The sequence below is a fragment of the Lipotes vexillifer genome, unplaced genomic scaffold (genome assembly GCF_000442215.2).
Source record: "Lipotes vexillifer unplaced genomic scaffold, Lipotes_vexillifer_v1.1 scaffold587, whole genome shotgun sequence".
Classification (NCBI taxonomy): Eukaryota; Metazoa; Chordata; class Mammalia; order Artiodactyla; family Lipotidae; genus Lipotes; species Lipotes vexillifer.
In genome coordinates, this window is record NW_006790779.1 from 643,376 (window position 1) to 657,901 (window position 14,526).

Genomic DNA, 14,526 nt, shown 5'->3' on the forward strand with positions numbered 1-14,526 from the left:
GGTGGTGCGGGCCTCTCACTGCTGCGGCCTCTCCCGTTGCGGAGGCTCCGGACGTGCAGGCCCAGCGGCCACGGCTCACGGGCCCAGCCGCTCCACGGCATGTGGGATCCTTCCGGACCGGGGCACGAACCCGTGTCCCCTGCATTGGCAGGCGGACTCTCAACCACTGCGCCACCAGGGAAGCCCCCTCCTGTTCTTTTCCTGCTTTATTTTTCTCCATAGTATATTAAATGGAGATACAGGCTATTTTCCTTATTTAGTTTACTTTTTTGTTGTTTTCTTTTTGTTTTGTTTTGCTTTGTTTCGTTGACTGTTGTATCCCCAGAACCTTTCTAGGAACAGTGCTTGGCACATAATAAGTGCTTAATAAATATTTCTGGGATGAATAAATAAATTTAACCCTCGCAACCCTCCATGTTCTGTAACCATCCCTGATTTAGAGATGAAAAAAAAATCAAAGCTCACAGACGTTAAGTAACTTGCCCAAGGCTATGATTCTTCATAAGCTGGGGTCAGTCTGACTTCAGAGCCTTCGAGTTTAACCACTATCCTGCAATGCTTCACCAATAACTGCCTTTCATTTCTCTTCAATAAAAAAGCCCACAACAGCTACAGCATTCCAATTCAGAGGAAATATATGCTAATAAATTAATCCGACCCTTCATAAGCTATAGATTTATTCTCTTCACAGTTAATGTTATTCACTCTGAAAACGTTTAAAATAGGAAAGGGCAAGTTTCAGAACAGGCCAGCTACATCATTTTTGGGGCCCAGGGAAAAATGAAAATGTGGGGCCCCTCGCTCAAAAGCAGGAAAGAAGTGTCGTTAAAGTTAGTAAAGTACAAAGCTTTCTCCTTTCTTCTGAGGTCTCTCTCGACATGTCATGGTGTTTTTTTATTTGCTGTTTAATGCATTCTAAGTAAAGAAAAATAAAAATTTACATTATTACCACGAATTTCACCATTCACCTTTATATTGTACAATGCCAGTTTTACGCGCAGATTAAACCAAGTTTGGGGTCCTTCTGGACACCCATGAAGCCACGCCAGCCCTGGTTCCAAGGTTTTAGCCCCAGGTAACCCAAATCAAGGCAGAGAGAAGGCCAAACCTTGAAATTCCCAATGAAGCACTGATTTGACAAAATTTTATCTTCAGGACAAGCGATAATGTATAAAAGCTAGCACATTAAAATAGGCTCTTCCTTTTGCTAATTTAATCCTGCCCGCCTTATATTATTCTGCTTTTTAAAAAAAAAAAGCATATTCGGAAAGACAACTGGTATTGGATTATAAATTTAATAAAACATTTCAGAAAAAAACTCAGAAAACCATTTGTTGGCTAAAAATAACAATATACTAAAAAAAAAAAGCTTCTCTTTCACTTTTCGTGGACCATTTTAAAAAGCCATACACTTTTGATGTGCCAAATAAAAATGATTTCATACTGATCTGTTACACATATGTATCATAAATTCTGACAAATAAGTCCAATTTTCAAACCACAAATATTTATGGCTTATATATCCTAGCATCCCCCCCAAGTTAATCGGCAATAAAAAGTGCAAATTAACATCCTTTACCACTGAAAAACTGGTTCTAAGCACCTACTAAGTGCTGTGATGATTAAAAGAGAATTAAATTACATAAATATGAAATTAAGTGTCCCCAAATTGAAATTTTCTATACATTTCTAGATCTATTAAGTACAGAAATCTGAATGCATTTACAAGCTCTCCAAAAACAATTTTCAAATTAGTAGAGATATTCGGGCATCTTGTTTCCTAGATATGAAAATCAGGCATTAAAATTAGGGTATATATCTTAAAAGCATTGCCTAAATTACAATTTAATCAGATTACCAAATGAAAATGTAAATTCAAAATATAGAAAAGACTAAACAAATGCAAGGTGCTTAATATTCCGAGTAAGAAAAAGGGCATAAGCGGCCTAGAAAAATGAAAAGCAAAGCACTACAGTAACGTTAAATTTGAATTAAAGAATACCGTTATTTAAATAAGCAGTTAGCATTTCGAAGGAAGAAGGCCAAGCAACGTGACTATTATATATCTAGTCGATTCACAGCACTGCTTCGCTATCCCGCACTTATTCCTTATACTTATAATATAGAAATAAAGAGGCAGCAACAGTTAGCCACTACAACATTCACCACTCTGGCAAAGGTTACTTTAAAAATTGCCTTGCATTTTTACAACACTTTACAGCTACAGATTATTTTCACATATATGACCTCATACAGTCCTCACTACCCTGTGATGTGGCTATAACTGACTAGATTTCATAGATAAGAAACCGAGGTTCGGTAAGCGATTTTCTCGGAGTCACCCAGTCGAACCCAGACCTTCTGATTCCGCGTTTTATGCCTCGCATTTCGCATACTTCTATTTCAGGCACACACAGAATTTTTAAAGGGAAGAAACGGGTTAGGGAGAAAATAGTCATGGTACCTGCAGCTGTGTGCTGCAAAAAATGGCTGAATTATGCTTCTTCCTTTTTTTTTTTTTCTCCTTGAAAAAAATTAAATTTCAAACAATTTAAGTAAACTCAAAGACAAATTAGATCCCGGCGTCAACCAAATGTGTGATTCGGGTCGGTGCAGAAAGGGCTACCGAATCCGTGCCTAGCGCGGGGCCGCGGACGAAGCCCGGGCTCCCGCAGGCCGGAGGGCCAGGGGCGGCTACGCACCTCGGGGGTCCGTCCAGCCTCTAGTGGACGGCAGTCTGCATCAGGAAGAAGCGGGCCAGCGGGCCGGACGGTGGGCGGTCGGGCGCCGGGACGGCACTCAGCAGGCTCCTCGAGCGTCTACAAGGGGCCGCTCCGGGGCCGGGCCGGGGCGCTCCGGCGGGGGGCGAGTCTGCGCGCCTGCGGCCCCCACGAAACCAGTCCTGGGAAAGAAGACAGCGCTGAGACGCGATTCGAGACAGTCGGGATCTGCGCGAGGCGGAGCGGCGTCGGGGCCGGGCCTGGCCTTGCCAACGCCAGGGGCCTCGCAGCGCCCGGCGGGGGTCTGCGGTAGGGCCGACTCGGGGCCTCGGGCGGAGAGAGGGGCTGGGGGGTCGCGGGCAGCAGCAGAGGCGCACGCACTGGCGACGTCGACGACGGCGTCTCTGGGCTTCTGCCCCGAAGCGCGCCGAGCCTCAGGATCACCCACGCCGGGGGTGGAGGAAGGCGGGAAAGGGGCGGGCAAGGGGCGGAGCGTGCGGGCCACGAGCCAGGGGCCGCTCCGGGCCGCGCGCCCCCTGCGGGCCACGGGAGCCGCCCGGGGCCCGCCCAGGGAGGCGGGGCCCGCCAGCATGGGGCTCCGTCCGCCGTCGTCGCAAAGCGGAAGCCTGCCACGCGGGTAGGGAGGTCGTGGGGTGGGAAGCCGAGAGTTGGAACGGAGGCCTGGGAGGCACCCTCGGCCCCCACCGGCGCCTCGAGGGGGCCCGCGCGCGGGGAGCGGCCCGGAGGGTGTTTACCTTCCCCCTGGTCGAGCGCCAATGCCGCCATCTTTCAGCCAGCGCGCGTCACTTCCGGCGCCGCGGGAGCGGGAGCGGGTGTGGGAGCGGGGTGGGGGCAGGGCTGTCCCACGCCCGCGGGGCCCCACGTTCTGCACGCCACGCCAGCGGGCCTCACAGCGGGAAGAAGGCGGCCCGACGCTGCCGCCGCGGGCCCGGCCCGACGTGGCTTCCCGCGCGGCTTCGCCGTCGGGGCTGGGAACTCTCGGCAATGCTGGTCCCCTCGCCGCGGTCCCACTTCGTTTGCACGAGCGGTGGGCTCGAGCCAGTGGGGTGCGCCCACCCTCGACAAGTTGAGGGTTAGGAAACCCGGAAAATGTCATTTTGCATCTTGCACACGGTGGGGGTGGGGGAATCAGGGACGACGTGGAGGGAGCTTTGCGGTATGTACCTGTGTTATAAACGTGACTACATCTGCACCAAATGACATCATTGTTTTAAAGGCAACTTGCATGGGACCGTTGAATCATCGCTACACTTGGCTAGTTGCACAACAGTTACGCGTTTCAGAAATACATTTCCCAGAGGTGAGAAAATTCATAGAAAACGGCATGTCAGCACCGCACAGAAATGCCGGATCTAAAAACGCTGTTCTGTTTCTATTTGCGTCAAAATAAGATGGCAAGAACGAACATTCAGAGGGCAGTGATTTTGGGGGTGGTTGTTCGCTTTTGACGAATCGGTTCCAGAGTTGTAGCTAATGCTTTTCACATACCGCCTTTTCTTGATTTAAGAATTTAAAACTACATTACAGGACTGTTTTGTACATTTATTGTGAAATCTCTCTGTGGGAAAAGTGTAGATGACAGAAAAACACAGTTGGAGGCCACTGGTTCTACAACTAACCTTAAATTAAGTCATCCATTGCCCATTTCTGATCCTAAACTGAGAGATTTCTCCTACCCCCACCCCCTGCCACCATTTTCTCTCTACACCAATATCCCGAAGATATTGGGAAATGTATGGCTAAAAACGATCATTAATCTCTTTCTAGCAAACTTGAATATGTCATGTTTCCCAAGGGGCCAAAATAGCACACTGTGTGCCGTTTTGCTGAAGTAGACTACTCTGTGGGAAAAAATAGTGAATCACTTTAATCTTTTGAAAATAGGGAAATATGTGTCCCTTTTCTGATTTAAACTATAAAACAAGCTTTAAAAAACTGTAAGTCATAAATAACTTTTTAAAAAATAAATTTATTTTTGGCTGCGTTGGGTCTTCATTGCTGTGCGCGGGCTTTCTCTAGTTGCGGTGAGTGGGGGCTACTCTTTGTTGCAGTGCGCAGGCTTCTCATTGCTGTGGCTTCTCTTGTTGCAAAGCACAAGGTTCCAGTAGTTGTGGCTCGCGGGCTCTAGAGTGCAGGCTCAGTAGTTGTGGTGCATCGGCTTAGTTGCTCCGCGGCATGTGGGATCTTCCTGGACCAGGGCTTGAACCCGTGTCCCCTGCTTAGGCAGGCGGATTCTTAACCACTGCGCCACCAGGGAAGCCCTCTGTAACGTTTTAAAGTTATTTTATAAAATATAAAATGCATATTTTATTATGCATTTTCTTTCATCGAAAACTTTTGCCAAGCACTCTGTAGCTCTTCAGGGGTTTTTTCTAAGCCCCTCAGGGTACACTGGTATCCCCCAAATCAGTACAAACTTCTGCGGGTCCACACCAAGACTTGTACACTGACACATTCAAACAGGATGGTGGCTGTTGTCCTAGGCCTTATTTCCGGGTCCCTATCCCAGATGGAACCTTCAAAATGCAATCAGGATACCCTGTTTGATCCCAAACTTTTCCAGCCTTGAAAGTTTGTTGTTTTAACAGCCAAACAGAATATTATGTTGCATGACTAATAAAAAATCGGTGTCTTCATGAACGTTGGAGGAATCCTGGTTAATGTTTACACATCTTGGGCATCGTTGATCACCTGTCATTTGGAATGGCTCTTCTTAGCTTCTCTCCTGTTATTACCTCTGGCCTTCTGGTCTTTCACCACCTCTCCATATTTCTCCAACTCTCTCTTTGCACTTCGTGACTCAAACTTAATTCTCCCTCCACTTTCCTAGCAAAGCGAAAACCTAAAGCCATCACAAGGAAACTGCAATCTCTTTAAACAGGTCATGGCTTCTAGAGATCTTTACACAGGGATGTTCTTTCTGGTCATCTGTAAGTCAGATCTGTACTATTTGGTGGGAACCCATTCTTAAAAATATCAATTGATTCTCCCATCTTTTCACTTCCCCAATCTCATGAGCCCCCAGACCCATCCCCTGGGCCCAGCTAGGAGAATATGAAATTCCTAAACATCCAAAAGGGATGTGGACACAAAAACAAACAAGCAAAGGCCCTTCACAGGGCACTCCCCCCATGAAACAGGTGTGTCTGAAATATTTTCATTTGTGTTATTTCACCAATGTGCGGAGCTACCTCAAGGAAAATGAAGTGATAACATACCTTTTTTATTTAACATCTCTATTGGGGTATAATTGCTTTACAATGGTGTGTTAGTTTCTGCTTTATAATAAAGTGAATCAGTTGTACATATACATATGTTCCCATATCTCTTCCCTCTTGCGGTGGGAGGGAGGGAGACACAAGGGATAGCATACCTTTATGGTCAAGGGGACTCAACACTAATTCCAGGAACCAAAAGCTTCTTCAAAACACTTCTGTTAAAGCCCTAGCAAACAATTCTCTGCCTGCAGTTGTTAGAATAACTGCTTTGCACCTGTGGCCAGCCAGCAAGGATTCAAAAACACTCAGCTTTGGTTTCAGAGGCCCTAACACATTGTGATACATTTAGACATCATGGGGTGATGTGTGAGCTAGCACAAATGGGGTGATGTAATCTGGGCTTCGGCATGTCAAGCAAGGTTACTTGGAGGCAGTGATTGCTAAGTTCAGTCCAAAGGGAAGGAGGAAATGGAAAAAGTAAAGGTTACTCACAGGGCAGTGCCTTCCAATCCTGGAAGAGGCAGCGAGGCACCTTTATTTAGAGAACCTCTGAAAATTTAAATAGGGTTACAGTAGGACCTGAAGGGCAGAGAGAAAAGAAGCAAAAATCAGGAAGGCTGGCATGTATAGACCTTGGCAGACAGGGCTTCTCCCCTCCTGTGTTGCCTCTCACCCCTGTGCTCTTTCCACTGTATTATGTTATTATACAGATGAACATATTCAGTGATCTTCACACTTGCATTTTTTTACTCCTACTTAATTCAATAAATTGTTCACTTAAAATCTACTATACTAATTTATTTATTTATGCCATAAATATTTATGAGTACCTACTATGTACCAAGTCCTGTTCTAAGCACTGTGGATTTATCAGTGACCAAAACATATAAAAATCCTTGCTTTATAGACTGTGTAAGTCAGCCAATAAACTAAATAAGCAAATTATATGGTCTCTCTTAGAATGTGACCATATGGGAAATAGTAGAGCAGGATAAAGAGATTATGAGTGTCAAGGGGGAGAGGTGTTCCAATTTTAACTGGGATGATAGGGTAGTCATTTTAGCCTTTTTTTTTTTTTTTTTTTTTTGGCCACACTGCGTGGCACGCAGGATCTTAGTTCACTTACCAGGGATTGAATCCACACCCCTGCAGTGGAAGGGCGGAGTCTTAACCATTGGACCACCAGGGAAGTCCCTTTTTTTTTTCTTCTGTTATTTTAGCCTTGACTTGAAGGAGAGGGACCAGACTGTGTAAAGCCTTTTTGGCCATTATAAGGTCTGTGGCCTTTGAGAAATTAGGAACCTTTGGAAGGTTTTGAGAAGAGGAGTAATATGATTAACGCTCAGGCTGCTGTGTAGAACAGAATTTAGGCGTAATGTAATATACAATATGATGACTATAGTTAACACTGGTGTATGGTATATTTGAAAGTTACTTAAAGAGTGGATCCTAAAAGTTCTTACCACAAGGAAAAAAGCATTTTTTCTTTTTTTTTCCCCCTTGTATCTGTATGAGATGATGGATGTTAACTAGACTTATTGTGGTGATCGTTTCATAATATATGTAAGTCAGGTCATTATGCTGTACACCTTAAACTTATACAGTGCTGTATGTCAGTTACATCTCAACAGAACTGAAAGGGGAAAAAAACACTGGAAGATAATACACACAAAAAAATAAAATGCGCAGTTAAAAAAAAGAATTAGGCAGACAAGTGTGGAAGCAGGGAGATGGGTAAGGAGACAGACTTTTCCAACAGTGGAGTGGAATGGGGGCCACAGTGGAGGCGGTGAGAACTGGCCAGAGTCTGCAAATATTCTTGAAGGTAGAACCAACAGAATTTCCTGGATGTAGGGATAAAGGAAAGAAAGGTAGCAAAGAAGGATGGAATTTTCACTTCCTGAGATCTGGAAGACTTCAAGAAGGAGCAGGTTTGAAGGGAATGGGGGAAAAAGGGAAAGGTGCAAGGAGTAGAGCCTGGGGCGTGCCAAGGGTAGGGAGCCATCCCAGAGAACATCAGGAACTGGTCTAGGAGACTAGAGTGTGGTACGCTACAAGCTGGGGAGACACGTACTGTAAGTTGCTGAACATCCACCGTCAATAAAAGATACGGTGAATGTCGCCATTTTTTTTTTTTTTTTTTTTTGCGGTACGTGGGCCTCTCACTGTTGTGGCCTCTCCCGTTGCGGAGCACAGGCTCCAGACGCGCAGGCTCAGCGGCCATGGCCCACGGGCCCAGCCGCTTCGCGGCATGCGGGATCCTCCCGGACCGGGGCACGAACCCGCATCCCCTGCATCGGCAGGCAGACCCCCAACCACTGCACCACCAGGGAAGCCCGAATGTCGCCATTTTTAAAAATTAATTTTTATTGGAGTGTAGGCGATTTACAATGTTGTGTTAGGGAATTCCCTGGCGGTCCGGTGGTTAGCACTCTGTGCTTTCACTGCCAAGGGCCGAGGTTTGATCCCTGGTCAGGGAACTAAGACCCCGCAAGCCGCGAGGCACGGCCAAAAACCGAACAAACAAAAAATACAATGTTGTGTTAGTTTCTGCTGTACAGCAAATTGAATCAATTATACATATATACACTCTTTTTTAGATTCTTTTCCCATATAGGTCATTACAGAGTATTGAGTAGAGTTCCCTGTGCTATACAGTAGGTTTTTTGTTGGTTATTTTATATATAGCAGTGTGTATGTGTCAATCCCAGTCTCCCAATTTATCACTCCCCACCATTTCCCCTTGGTAACCATAAGTTTGTTTTCTATATCTGTGACTCTATTTCTGTTTTGGAAATAAGTTCATTTGTACCATTTTTTTAGATTCCACAATATAAGCAATATCATGTGATATTTGTCTTTCTCTGTCTGACTTACTTCACTCAGTATGACAATCTCTGGGTCCATTTTAACTGAAAATATTTACCTTGAAATGCAGTCTAGACAATGCCCCCTTGAAAATGAAAACATTAAAAAATAAAATTTTAAAAGAAATTCACCACTTTTGTGCTTCTTACAAGCTAATGAAAAATAACACTGTGTTTCAGAAGCCTCGACATGCAAGCCACATATTCATGAGGTGTTTGGGAGATTACCAAGGGGCTGAGGGTAAGTAGAGCAAGGGCTAGGCTCTGGGGCACTCCAACGTTAGGGAGTCATCTGGGAGAAGATAGAGAGCTGTCAAGGAGACAGAAAAGGAGTAGCCAGTGACATAAGAGTAAAACAGAGTGTGGTATGCTAAGCTGGCTAGAAAAGTACTGTAAGTTGTTAAACACCCACTATCAATCAAAGATGAAATTAATGCCATTATTTTAATGAAATGTATTTACTTTGAAATACAATGTAGACAATACCCCCTTGTAAATGAAAATGTTAAAAAGAACAAATCCTCCCCTAAAGTTAATCATTTTTGTTCTTTACGAACCAATGAAAAGCAACACTATACTTTAGAAGCCTCAAGACACAAGCCGCATATTCATCAATACTGCACTTCAGTAGATCTGCACGCAAACACACACACATCCTAAGTGTGAACGCCAGAGTTGAGGTGAGTGGGAGCAATGAAGAGCTGCTATATGGTGTTTGCTTGATGAAAGAAGTGAAGAAAAGCCTCCAGTAACTACTGTTGCCAGAGCACAGCTTTAGGGTTTGGGGACTGTGGTTAAGGATAGAGACGGGATTGAATCTGGGCTCTGAGGTTATTTATTGGTTCTAAAACTAAGTTCTTTAAAAAAACAGCTTATGCATAGCCGTCTTGGGACAAAATGTCTTTGTCAATACAGGGCATGGAGGGACTTCAGGTAAGTCAGTTCTGGCCTCTTCAGCTTGGGGTGGGGGTAGCTGAAGTGGAAGCAGGGGAGGTACATGTGAACAACCGGGGCCCAGGCCTGGCTGAAAGGACAGCTGAACTTTCCGCTGTCCTGGGAGCATGATTTGGGAGGGACACTGGAATGCTAAACATAAGTGGGGCAGGATGGCCCTCTGGGAATGGAAGTCTCAAGGTTGTGAAGATGGTGATTTTCCTCAAATTTATCTACAGATTTCAAACAATCCCTATCAGAAGTGTTCTCCTTATACAAGCAAACGCCATGTACCTGTGGCACTTTGGTCATCTTCACCAGAGAGCAGTGCAGGAGACTGTGCAGCACAGTGCTTCAACATGTGGGTTCTGGGTCTGACTGCGTGGGTTCAAATCCTAGATCCTCCATTTTTTTGCTTTATGCCTTGGGGCAATTTATTTTTAAAAAATTTTTATCTTAGGGGCTTCCCTGGTGGCGCAGTGGTTGGGGGTCCGCCTGCCGATGCAGCGGACACGGGTTCGTGCCCCGGTCTGGGAGGATCCCACGTGCCGCGGAGTGGCTGGGCCCGTGGGTCATGGCCGCTGGGGCTGCGCGTCCGGAGCCTGTGCTCCGCAACGGGAGAGGCCACAACAGTGAGAGGCCCGCGTACAGCAAAAAAAAAAAAAAATTTTATTTTATATTGGAGTATAGTTGGTAAACAATGTTGTGTTAGTTTCAGGTGTACAGTAAAGTGATTCAGTCATACATAGACATGTATCTATTTCAAATTCTTTCCCCATTTAAGTTATTACAGAATATTGAGCAGAGTTCCCTGTGCTATATAGTAGGTCCTTGTTGGTTATCTATTTTAAATATAGCGGTGTGTACATGTCAATTAATTTCACCTTTCCAAGGATATGGACGATCTCCAAGGGTAATTGTTTTTCTTTCCTTTTTTTTATACTAAGTATTTTATTGTATGCTGCCACCAGTGTATATAAAATAATTACCCTTGTGAAACAGAAATTCATGAATATTCAGAGAGGTAGACTGACAAAAGTAGAAGTTTGTATAGTAATGGCACGTGTTACAGAGACAGGCTTTTGTACAGGCTTCAAATTTAGCTTTCCTTCGAATACTCACCAGTTTATGAAAAGCGGTTTAAAAACCTTGCAAAGATTCATTCTACTACAAAAAGTAAGACTTTCTGAGGTCTGAAGGGATTTGTACTTGAAGATACTCCAGTCAGCAGGGGGTCATGTTGAGCATTCTGCAGACAGAATTGTTTCAAATCTTTAGCTGCCTAGGAAACCTTCACGCGGTTGAGCCCGGCCTCCAGCCGGAGCTGTTGAACCACTTTCTTCATAGCGGCGACGCTGGAGGAACCAGACATGGCGCACGGGAGAGCTGGGCAGATCGGCAATCCATCGGTGGATCGGTGGTGGGTCCTCCAAGGGTAATTGTAAGGAACAAATGCAATAAGGACTGTAAACCACTCAGCACCATGCCTGGTAAACAGTAAATATTTATTTATATTATTATTCCTAAGAAATATATGCTAAGAATTTGGGGGTATTTAGGAAGAGGAGAGCATCCAAAGGAGTAAAAGGATATAATCCCCCCCAAAATAAAATCCCTATCAAAAACCCAGCAGGCTTTATTGCAGAAATTGACAAGCTGATCCTGAAATTTATATGGAAATACAAAGGCTCTAGAAGAGCCAAACCAGTTTTGAAAAAGAACATAGTTAAAGGACTTAAACATTCCAAATTCAAAATGTACTATAAAACTACAGAAATCAAGACATTGTGGTACTGGCATAAGGATAGACATGTAGATCAATGGAACAGAATAGAGAGTCCAGAAATAAACATTTATATGGTCAATTTCTTTTTTTAAAAAATATTTATTTGGCTGTGCCAGGTCTTAGTTGAGGCATGCAGGATCTTCGTTATGGCATGCGGTATCTTTTTTTTTTTTTTTTTTTTTTTAGTTGCGGCGTGCGAATTCTTAGTTGCAGCATGTGGGATCTAGTTCCCCAACCAGGGCTCAAACCCGGGCCCCCTGCATTGGGAGCACAGAGGCTTAGCCACTGGACCACCCGGGAAGTCCTTGGTTAATTTATTTTTGACAAAGGTGCCAAGGCAATTCCATAGGAAAAGGATTGTCTTTTCAATATATAGTGCTGGTACAATTGGATAACTACATGCAAAAATATGGAGTTAAACCACACTATACACAAAATAGATCACAGACCCAAAAGGTAAGAGCTGAAACCATAAACCTTTAAGAAGAAAACATAGGAGTAGGGGACTTCCCTGGTGGCACAATGGTTAAGAATCCACCCGCCAATGCAGGGGACACGGGTTCGAGCCCTGGTCCAGGAAGATCACATATGCTGTGGAGCAACTAAGACTGTGTATGCCACAACTACTGAGCCTGCGCTCTAGAGCCCATGAGCCACAACTACTGAAGCCTGCGCGCCTAGAGCCCGTGCTCTGCGACAAGACAAGCTACCGCAATGAGAAGCCACGCACCGCAGAGAAGAGTAGCCCCTGCTCGCCACAGCTAGAGAAAGCCCGCGCACAGCAACGAAGACCCAATGCAGCCACAAATATAAATAAATTAATTAATTTTAAAAAAAGAAAACATAGGAGTAAATCTTTGTGTCCTTGGGTTAGGCAAAGTGTTCTTAAATTTGACACCAAAAGCAAGATTCATAAAAGAAGAAATAAATTGGACTTCATCAAAGGTAGAAACTTTTGTTCTTCACAGACACCATTAAAAAAATGAAAAGACAAGCTACAGACTGGGAGAAAACATTTGCAAATCATGCATCTGATGAAGACTTGTATCCAGAATATATAAAGAACGCTTGCAACTCAATAATGAGATAAACAACCCAATTTTAAAATGGGTTTAAATAGATATTTTACCAAAGAAGAGATATGAATGGCTATTAAGTACATGAAAAGATGTTCAACATAGTCATTAGAGAAATGCAAATTAAAACCACATCTACTAGAATGTCTACAATAAAAAGAAGAGACAATATCAAGCATTGGTAAGGGTGTGGAGAAACTGGAGCTCTCATATGTTACTGCTGGGAATGTAAAATGGTGCAGCCACTTTGGAAAAATTTGGCTGTTCCTCAAGATGTTAAACATAGATTTACCATAGGACTCAGCAAATGCACACATAGATATTTACCAACATAAAGGAAAATATGTTCTCATAAAAACTTGTACACAAATGTTCATAGCAATATTATTCACAACACCCAAAAAGTGGAAACAATCCTAGTATCCATCAACTGGTGAATGGATCAACAAAAGTGGTATGTCCATAAAATGGAATTATATTCAGCAATAGAAAGGCATGAACTACTACTGATAGATGCTACAACATGGATGAACCTCAAAATCATTATGCTAAGTGAGAGAAGCCAGAAGCAAAAGACCACATATTGTATAATTCCATTTATATAAAATGTCCAGAAAAGGCAAATCTATATATAGAGAAAGACCACTAGTGGTTGCCTGGGGCCAGAGATGGATACGGGGATTGACTGCAAATGGGGTTGACATGAGGGATCTCTTTGGCGTGATGGAAATGTTCAAAATCTGGATTGTGGTGATGGTTGCACAACTCTGTAAATTTACTTAAAAGCATTGAATGGTATACTTTTTTTTTTTTCTTCTCGTGCCTTGCAGCTTGTGGGATCTTAGTTCCCCGACCAGCGATTGAACCCAGGCCCGGGCCGTGAAAGCACCGAATCCTAACCACTGGACCTCCAGGGAATTCCCCAAGTTGGAGCCAATGTTAATACTATTATTAATAGCATTATTTTCAGTGACATTTCTACTTCCAATAAAAGTTTCTGACAGTGAAGCATATTATATACTATTACCAACAAATTTTATTTTTTTATTGAGATATAATTCACATACCATGAGATTCACCCTTTTAAACAGTACAATTCACTGTTTTTTAGTATATTTGCTGTTGTGTAACCATCACCACTAATTCCACATCTTTATTACCTCAATGGGTTTTCTGATTGGCTGGTACGGTATAACTAGTTAGAATGTAAGATAAATTCGAAATTTAGGAACTTATAAATTTAGAAGTTAAATTTGTTCAAATTTAGGAATTAAGTGCCTCCACCCAAATACAATATATTGTACAGTTTCTACCATCACTTAACCAATGAATGCATTTATTGAAATGCAACTTACTATTTTAGGTTAACCGTTGTACCCCAAACTTGTGTGATAGAAAACATATATATATATAAAAATATATGTTTTATATATGTAAACATATGTTTATAAAATGTTTATTTTATTGAAGTATAGTTGATTTACAATGTGTTAATTTCTGCTGTACAGCAAAGTGATTCAGTTATACATATATATACATTCTTTTTCATATTCCTTTCCATTATGGTTTACTACAGGATGTTGAATATAGTTCCCTGCGCTATACAGTAGGACCTTGTTGTTTACCCATCCTATATATAATTGTTTGCATCTGCTAATCCCAAATTCCCAATCCATCCCTCCCTGACTCCCCCTCCCCCTTGGCAACCAGAAGTCTGTTCTCTATGTCTGTGAGTCTGTTTCGTAGATAAGTTCATTTGTCATATTTTAGATTCCGCATGTGATATCATATGGTATTTGTCTTTCTCAGATAGAAAACATATATTAATTTTAATCTTGCTTAAGTATTCAATGACCACAGGTAACTGAAATACTTACTCATTTCTCCTTACATTTTTTTCTGGCT

At 43.2% G+C, this 14,526-nt stretch overlaps 1 protein-coding gene across 1 annotated transcript in view; it reads right to left on the reverse strand.

Annotated features, from left to right (window-relative positions):
- KLHL15 (kelch like family member 15) overlaps positions 1-2,905 on the reverse strand; it is a 33,819-nt gene extending 30,914 nt beyond the window's left edge. The window contains exon 1 of the mRNA XM_007463965.1: positions 2,703-2,905. The gene's annotated coding sequence lies outside the window, so the exon portion shown is untranslated. The remainder of the gene's footprint in view (positions 1-2,702) is intronic.
- Positions 2,906-14,526: the final 11,621 nt, after the last annotated feature.